At 35.9% G+C, this 9,390-nt stretch overlaps 1 protein-coding gene across 5 annotated transcripts in view; it reads left to right on the forward strand.

Annotated features, from left to right (window-relative positions):
- Nucleotides 1-9,390, forward strand: part of SLC16A7 (solute carrier family 16 member 7) — a 79,542-nt gene that overhangs the window by 15,651 nt on the left and 54,501 nt on the right. For 2 of the 5 annotated variants that reach the window (XM_042815490.1, XM_042815487.1), the window contains exon 1: nucleotides 2,254-2,421. The exons of the other annotated variants lie outside the window; for them this stretch is intronic. The gene's annotated coding sequence lies outside the window, so the exon portion shown is untranslated. Of the gene's footprint in view, nucleotides 1-2,253; nucleotides 2,422-9,390 lie in introns of those variants that run through there. 5 annotated transcript variants of the gene reach the window in all.

Raw genomic sequence — 9,390 nt, forward strand, 5'->3', positions numbered from 1 at the left:
AGACCAAAACAGCATTAACTTTATTTTTGTGAAGTTTAAGCTGATGGTGAACTGCAGGCCAGGTGCCTGCCACCTGCGTGCCCTGCACCAATTAGCTCTGTCACTCAGAAGTGCACTTTAATGTGAGCTCTGACCTTTTACTTCATGCTCAGTTCCCTGTATTTAGAAAGTTAGCCTCAGTCTAGGCACAGATTTAAGCTCTTCTGTTTGCTATCTGAATTGTGTGGACGCGCTCCGGCTCTGATCCACTACCATGATGCCCAGTTAGAGCTGTTCCGAGCTTGCTGGTGTTCACTCCATGCACTGTCCCCAGAGGACAACTATGGATGCACCTTCTAGGGTGTTTCTGCTATCCTGCTGTTATCCTCTTTCTACAGTTGCTGTTTGTGGATGCAGAAATCTTGAGGCCACAGCTGATCTATCTTCCCCTCCCCTCCCCGGGTGGGACAGGAGCCTGTGAAAGGAAGGGCCTCTCCTGAAGGCCACAGCGGGGGGAACATCTTTGCTGACACAAGTGAGAAGCTGCACCCACAACTACATACAAGTTGTCAAAATCTAACAGAGCGTGCCCAGCACAAACAATAGCTCGCTTCCTATTTTTTCCCAATAAAAGGAAACGTGCTATTGTTGTTACTGCATGCTCTCTGTCAGAGTTCAACAACCCGTGTTTACTTCCTTTTTTGCTCTTCTTATGTGCATATGTCAGCAAACTTGTTCCCTTCCTGTCGTTGTACTGGGACAGACGCCCCTTGCAAAGAGCCCTCCCTGCAGTTCTACATCAGAGGCTCACCTATTCCTGCTACGTATTATCTCCACTATATTTCATCCTTCCTGAAGGAGCCATTTCAGCTTCAAATTAAAGTTTTAGACAGTACAGAGATCAATTAAATGATAATATTTTCTCATGATTAGGTTGGTATTTTTCTTCAAGCAGTGCTCACACTGGGTGTGCTTATAGGAGTTCTAAAATTCATCTCACTTTCCGTGAGAGATTGTCACAGCTTTTTTAAATGCTGATCACCATTGGCATCCCTTTTTTTTTTTTTTTTCTTTTTTCCCAGATAAATAATAAAAAATTGTGGGAATTGCTTCTTTCCCTGTGAACATTCCAAGTGCTGGACTGCGAAGCAACAGCCATTTTCTCATAAAAACCTGCCACAGAGACTGTCTGATATTCCCGAACAATGCACTTCTAAGACCATTAAGGCTTTAATATCAGTTACACAGTGGACAGGGAGAAGTTTCAGTTGTTTTAATCTGAGTTGGCAGAATGTTTTTCCATTTCATTTGGTCATGCGGTTTCATCCCTTCCAGCCTTTATTGGGTCAAGGGAAGTATGGTAAATGAGGCTGGTGAAAAATGACAACTGTAAGAACACATACAGTTTGCTTCTCCAACAGTATAGTTAATGTCTTTTTTGCCTTTGAAAAGGTAGGGGTTCTGATGTTAAAAAAATAACGTGCATTTTGCTCAGAATTCCTGAGGGAAATTATGATTTGATCTAAGGTACAACTTGCCTTCTATACATATATGCATTTATTTTATCATCAGTATTGCAAATAATTAGATTCTTTTTCCTACACAAAAATGGTGAATTTTTGTATAGTTAAAGAAATAATGTAAAATAAATTCTGGAGTTCTGAAGCGAATTCTACATTATTGTCAGAAAAACACAGCTTTTTGATTAATATAGTAACTAGCACTGCTTATTAATTCAAAGAATTTTCTATTTACCATACATAGACTAATATGGAATTTTACTATGTCTGTAATTGGAACAATCTGAAAAAGTCTACATTCACTGCATGTTCATGGTTAATTGCTGGACAATTTTCTTCAAATGAGAAAAAATATTAGACTTCTGGAACTTGCTAGCTGGACTGAGTGTCTGCATTTCGCTTTTAGGCTTCTGCGTGTGATTGCCAGATCATTTTGTGTAAAATTTTATTTTGTTGAACAAAATCATATTAATGCTCAATATTTTAGAAGGCAAGTTCACACCCAGCATCTCTATAAATGCTGAATTCCTGTAGTATTAGGCATACACTATGTTCAGATGTCCCAGATATGTAGCATTTAAATGCTCTTTTGAGTGTATACATTTCTACAGGCAATGATAAAAAAAAAAGTCCTGTATGACAGACAAAGAAACGGAAAGAAACCCCATGCACTGTTCATAAATGAAGGATGACCTTCTGTGGGATCACGTTCTGAGCCTTGAGCTTCACCATAACCTCTCTTGCCTCAGCAATTTGAGATGCTTGTTGATTTGGCAATTGGTCACATACAATAAACAATCCAAACATCATGTGTGATCAGCATCCAATCGGGTCTCCAAAGAGTCTTTAAATGTTCAAGCTGAACAAAGGCTCTATATCTATCAAGTTCAGATAATTGTCTTGGACAGCAGCTCCCTGACAGGTAATATGCTGTTTTTCTATTTCCTTTTGTCCTTGCTTAATGTAAATAGATAGTTTCAGATTACTGTGTTAATCCATACAAAACTAGCTGACTAATTAAATGCAAGATAAGTCAATGCACCAGCACAAGTTGCACAATATTTGCTATTGGCTTTTTAATGATTTTGTAGTATATATTGACAAAATAGTGTGAAATGCTTTCAAAAAGAAATCTTACACTTTTTCTATATCTGAAGAGTTTTAGCAAGGATTAATGTGAATAAATGGTGATACTCTTGACTCTTGACAGGCTTTTTAGATTTGATTGGCATTTTTTGTCTTGTATTTTGCCAACATTTCTGACAAAATTAAGAATTCAAAGATAAGACTTGTGAAAAGGAACTTAAAAAAGAAGGGAGTATCAGTGAAGCTCAGGTCAGAGTGTAGAATTGGTGCACATGGAATATAAATGTTAGAGTGAAGAATGTGGTGGAAGTTATTTGGTTTTGGATTGAAATAGGGGCACGATAAGACAGTGATAAAGAGCACAAGCAAAGTGTTTGGCAGAAGCACAACTTTGAGGAAGCTCAAGAACCTCACAGCTGATGTGGGAAAAGATGAGTGAGAGCAGGAAGTAGATTTGAAGACAAACTGAATGTGGCTAAGGCAACAGGCAAAGTAGATTATCTCTGTGACAGTAGGCATAGGTGACAGGGGGAATTAATTTCATGTGTTCTGAAGTAACACACAATTTATAAATGCAATATCAATTTTACTTACAAGACAAGTCTGCATGATATACATCTTATTTTCATAAAGATTTGGGAAGGCAGCAAAAGCATAATACTTCTGCATGAAAGCAAGCAATGGAGTGAAGTCTATTCCACCTTGCTGAATGCTTACATGATTCTTCTGCCGTACCAGGGGTTTTTATAATAAAGAATGATGGACAGCTTTTAAAGCAAGCACTGTAGGAGTATATTTCATTGAAACAAGTAGCTCTGTTTCAGTCTTTTGCAACCTCAGAACTCAATGTGCTATGACTGGTTTTAGCTGTAGGCACTTTAAAATCATTAGATTCCTTTGACTGAAACAAATGCAAGAGTAATTTCCAATTCTGTTTTTCATATGCAGCAAGTCCCTCCTTCCCTCCAACTTCCAACCAAATTTTGCCAGTGGTTAATACTTCTAAAAATTTTTACAGGGGCTGTTTATACCTCATTGTAAACAAATATTTATTGAGCTTATTTCATGGAGATAACCTGGTGATTTTTAGTGCTGATTTTGTGTCACCTCTGCTATCAGAGTTTACAGCCTTAAGGTCTAATTCTGTCCTTACTGAGCTCAAAATACAGTTCAAAATGGTCATTGATTTCAATAGAGTGAGTTAATGGTTTAGAGATCATAGTTTTTCTTAATCATGTTCATGATTCTTATGATATCAGAAGTACTCTGATGGCTTACCACATATTAAGACAAAGTAGGTCAAACTACAAAATCAAAAATGACAAAACTACTCAACTGTTACTGTTTTCACACTTCCACTGAGCATTTTTATACCTTTTTAATATGTTTCTTATTTGCATTTTTTCACTAATTCTCGTAAAATCTACATGAAATACTATACATAAACTGTTAATGAAAAAAAGAAAATATTGAGAAGATTAGAAAAAAATTCTTTTTCAGCAGGCAGTGGAACTCAAGTGTTTCTTCACATAGTTCCACCCTGATGTACAACAGAAGTATTGTGTATCTCCAGAGTAAAATCAGCCACTTGCTGTTAGTTAAAATAGAAGCAGATAACAGAAAGGTATTCTGTATATAGAGAGTATAAAGGTAGAGGGAACACTGAATCCTTACATAAAGGAGTCATGTTTGAGCAAGCATGATACAATGCACAACCGTAGCCAAATTTGAATATGATAATTACTTCTGCTTTAATTTACCTCCCCAAATGCTTTTTTTTTTTTTTTTTCAGATTATCACACAAAATTGATTTACGAGTAACCCTCCCTGTTCCCTTAAACAATTAAAAGATGTAAAGAAATGGAGCACTATAAAAATCTGTTTGTCTTTTCTTCCAAAATTCACGGAGAAGGAAGTACTGTGATCAACTCACATAACAAAAGGAAGTAAAAGAATGAAAAAGATGTGTGCAATGTAGTTACAGACATAAAACAATCACTGCTTGATCTTAAACGTCACTTTATGGTATTTCCACTGATATTCCATGTGATGGGAATAAATCATGATTGTAATTTACTGAGAATTCTTGCCTTGACTGCATACTTCTCTTAATTTTTTTTTGTTGTTGTTCCTGTGGATTGCACATGGAAAAAAAGGGAGAGAAATAACTTGAAGAAGATAACCAAAATAGAAGCAGCAAAATTACAGTGGTGCTTAAAAGCAGACAAACTTTTCAACACCATTTTATTTCAATTTGTCAATATTACTTTATTCAAGTGCAGCTTTAAATATAACTTTTTTAGGAAATGAGAAAGAATGCCTCTAAAAAATGGCCCCAGGGAGTACATACATGTGGATTAAAGTGTTTGTTTCTTCCGATTTTCCATTTCTGTAGACATAGCTTGTCTACATCAACTCATTTGAGAAAGAATATTCTGAACTAAAGAGGGAGATTGAGATATGCGATTGGTTTTTTTGTTTTGTTTTGTTTTTCTGGTAAGGTACTCAAGTTCTATAAAGAATTTCAGTTCTAACTCCTACATACTCAGATGGTGAGTCTTTAGAGCAGAGAAAATGCCATCTGGTGATTCAAAACAATACAACACTGATGGAATCAAGTTTGTGCAGATGACAAATGGAAATGACCATCAATCTGAAATAAAATTGCCATATGTGATTCATGGTACTGAAGATTCTGAAAGCTAGCAAAACACTCAACTATCTCCATCATCATGATTCTCTTTAAAATTCTGTACATTCATTATAGTGCAACAAATTACTATTGCAGGTTTAGCAACAGTGAATCATCATAGATGCTTTTCCTTGATCATAAAAGTGTCAGTGTATGTGATATACACTGCTACAAAAGCTATGAACCATACATATCACAATTAAATAAGGTACGAGAATTATAAACTATGTAATTTCATCTATACTTGTGATTTTATATTACACTTTGAACTCTGATATGGGGATTGTGATTTGCATGGATATTACATAATATATGCGTGTAAAACTAGCAATAATGTCTGGTATATGAAGAAACTAGAGCAGCAATTTAAGCTATTTAAGTAGTAATAACAGTGAATTGGTAGCTAGTAAGCTGGTAGTGGGTAAATTGAAGGCCTCGAAGTGTAGAAAGATCAAAACAAAGAGAAAGGGTGCACTATGACTTTGAAGAGAAAGAAAAGAGATAGAAAAGGCAAAATTTTGTTCCATAAATTAAGTCCTCTCTATTTGAGCTATGTTCTGGTTTGTGATGAGATAGATTAATCAGCAAAGGAAGTAAGGTAAACTTAACTGTAGCTCACTGCATTTGTTTAGAGGCTCCCATCTGTAAACATTTAGTCTGAATATTGATTTTATTCATATTCAGTAGTTTCTTATAGAGCTTATATTGTGAAATTCTGGAATTTTTTATCAGGACTCCTGATGAAAATGTGTAACACTGTGTAAGCACTCACTAAAATTGCTCCTTTAGTTCTAAAACTTAAATATTTCTTGATAAATGCTGTAAAACATGTATCTCTGTTTGGCAGAGTCCCTTTGAAATCAGTAGGCATTCCCATGAACCAAAAGGGTCAGACTGCATATATGTTTGTGTAAACTGATTCTTCACTAACAAATAAATAAATAAATAAATAAATAAAACAGAAATAACATTTAATGACTACTATGCAATGTTTTCTAATTTTTTATTTGTATGTTTAAAAATAATTTACTGTTTATACATTGCTATTGATAAAGATCTTTTTTACATGAAAGTCATTTGATGAGAGGAAAAAGCATAAAGGAAAAAATGTCCCACTGAACACTTGTGGATCTGCATGTGATCAGTTACATAAAATTTCTAAAATCTACTAAATATGAGCTTAAGATGTCTTGTCATACGCTGTGAAGTTATAACACTTTTTGTACAAAGACTCAGTGCTGCAGACAGTAATGCAACAAAGCAATATTTCTCAGCCAAATCCTGTTTTGCAGTCCCTTTTGACTTGCTTGTTACATGTTATGTATTCTCATCTTTTCCATTAGTATATGTCAGCGTCTGGTAATTTAAACCTTGGTGTAATTCTGTCTTTATGAAGGATTACTGTGCTCCAGTATTGTGTATATGACTTGTACAGGTAACTTCTTCCATAATAAACAGTATCTACATTTTAAGGCAATAAGACAAGGCGGTGATTCTTTAAATTGGCATTCAATCACTGATTGGGTCAGAGTGAGTTTCCATGGAGTAAGAAACCACAGTTCACCCTGATAAAGAGAACAGACATAGATGTTTAATTTATTCATTTCTTTTTGCTTGGAGGGTCAGGATGAACTGGTATCTTCATTTCTGCTTCTGTGAGTTTTCAAATGAGTTTCGCTTTTTGGTTTTCTAATAATATTTAATTTGAAGTATCAAAAGAACAAAATTAAACCCTAGGTGTCTATACAAAGTTGAGAATGAATAAAAGATAAATTCTGTTCATTGTAAATTTCAATAACAACAGTCTAATTTGAATGCAGCTTAACTATTTCAGAAGTCAGTTGACGGTCAAAGCCAGTATAACTATGAAGTCTGAAGTGAAAGCAATCATCTTTGTTGTAACTGGGATAGATGATGACCTTTTTGCATTTCTTGTGATTAGAAGAGCAAAGAACTTTCTTCTTAAAAGCAAGTAATCTTAAACCAGATGTAGCAAGTCCTGTTAACAGAATGGGAGAATTCTATGGTATGCTTTCACCTTGTCTTAAACCAAAAGGCATTTCAAGATCTGATTGATTAATTTCCAGCACAAACAATGGATCTAAACTTTGCCTGACTGGAACTATTTAAGGAGTGAATAGGAAATTTAGGGAGAAATTCTAGGACTCAGTGATCATTTAAAGCCAGGTCCTCTTTGGAAAACCCATACTGCATTAGTTAGGATTCCTTCTGAATAGCATGTCCTGCAACAGGAGCTGTACCAACCTATGAGATGAAACAGCATATCCCATCTGTTGCTGGCCAGCTATCCTGTGCATCCCCCTCCTTTTCCTGAGATTAGCCTGACAGCAGTATTTATGCTCTCGAGCTATCATGCAGTTGAGCTGCAAATGGTAAACGAAAAGGGGAAGATGGTCTTCTTAGCAGTCATTTGTCCAGAAATCAGTGTCTGGGTGTGTTTGGCTTTCTAGCTCTGGTCCAGAAAGAATAATTAGCTTGTGTCTGTGCCCCACAACAGCTAAGGAGTCTTTTCCTTGAGGCAAGAATACAGCATGAATACAGCCCTTGTTGGAAGAGATGATGGCATTGTTTATTGAGCATTTTTATAGGGAATTTTTTTCTGAAGAAATTAGTATTTTCCTGGTAACCACTATTTTGCAGTGCTTAGTAGCAAACTATTTTAGATTTAGTTAAATTTGCTGTTGCCTACTCTCAATAAATTTCTTATTACTTAGCCTCCAAAGACTAACTCCTGCATTTAATAATAATAATTACTCTCTTTTTCAAAATAGTTAATTTTTGCAATTTATTCAGGAAATACTTAAACCACTGAGAGTAGCTGCAAAATATTGCAGTCCACAAGGTGTCCTCTGAAATCTAGATCTGTGGGAGAAGGATAAAAAGCTTAAAACACACCTCTTTAGTGCCTGTCTTAAGAAAAGGAACACTGGCATGGCTGCAGGCCAGTTTGAGGAATAGGACTTTTTTTCCTCTATTTTTTCTACCTTTCAGATGATGTTCAAAGTGCATTGTAGGAAAGTACACTCTTTCTGGATTTGCATTGAAAATTCATCATTAAAGAAAAGAAGAAACTTTATCCTTAGATGCACAGAAAAGGAAGAATTAAAATGTAGGAAATTCTTATAACTTATCTTCTGGAACAAATTATTGTTAATTTTGGTGTAATTACTTTTTCCCTTGAAACCTTCTCAAAGGAGCAGGACTAGTCAGTAATTAGTAATATGTTATTATTTTAAATACATGCAGAGGTCATTAAGAGAAATACTCTCTAAAACTCTGATAATTGCATTGGTCATGCAATCTAGAATTCTTCAATCTGTAGAATTCTTCAATCTGGCTAGTTTCACTGGTCTGACACCATGTTTTATAGTCTGTGTCCCTTGCAAGAACATGAAAGCTGACAAAGCACGTCAGAGCTGATACACAATCTCAAATTAATGTCCCAATCAGCTCAATATACCATTCCCAAAAGAAGTTGACTGGATATGTGTAGTCTGTAAAAAAAAAAGAAAAAAAGGAAATGTCTATTATGGTCCATCATGTCCTGTGACAAGGAGCTCCTCTTTGTGAAATTGAGAAGTGTTTGCACAAGGCGTTACGTCATTTTTCTGTTCTCTTCCACTGCTGCCACATTCATTAAAGCTGAAACTCTTGCTCTTATTGACAGTAAACTTCAGGTATTTGTGAAAAAATATATATATATTTGATAATATGTTGTAAAAATTTTGGCTTGCTCTTTTTGTTTGTTTTGCAGCCTGCACTTCCTTGGGAATGCAGACCTGGGGAAATGCTGGTGCAGCCTGGCCAGTCAGGGTGATGCTGGAAGAGAACCTATCCTGGCAGGCGGCACAGAGTGGCAAGCGCTCCCAGGAAAACAGTTAGAAGGTTTATCACACACGTGCCTATGCTGTTGGCTGGCACTTGCCAGAAGACATCTGAGTTAGGGCTCAAGAAGGAAAACTTAATCTACATTGCAACTGTCAGGTTGATGCAAATTCATCTTGAGGTTGTTGTAGCAGGAAGGTGGTGCCTCACTCAAGGTGGAGTGGGCTAGGTGGAGGAGAGACAGAAAAGCAAAAATAAAACAGTTCA

The sequence above is a fragment of the Centrocercus urophasianus genome, unplaced genomic scaffold (genome assembly GCF_019232065.1).
Source record: "Centrocercus urophasianus isolate 14NV4802_14NV808 unplaced genomic scaffold, USGS_Curo_1.0 seq_15, whole genome shotgun sequence".
NCBI classification, from domain to species: Eukaryota; Metazoa; Chordata; class Aves; order Galliformes; family Phasianidae; genus Centrocercus; species Centrocercus urophasianus.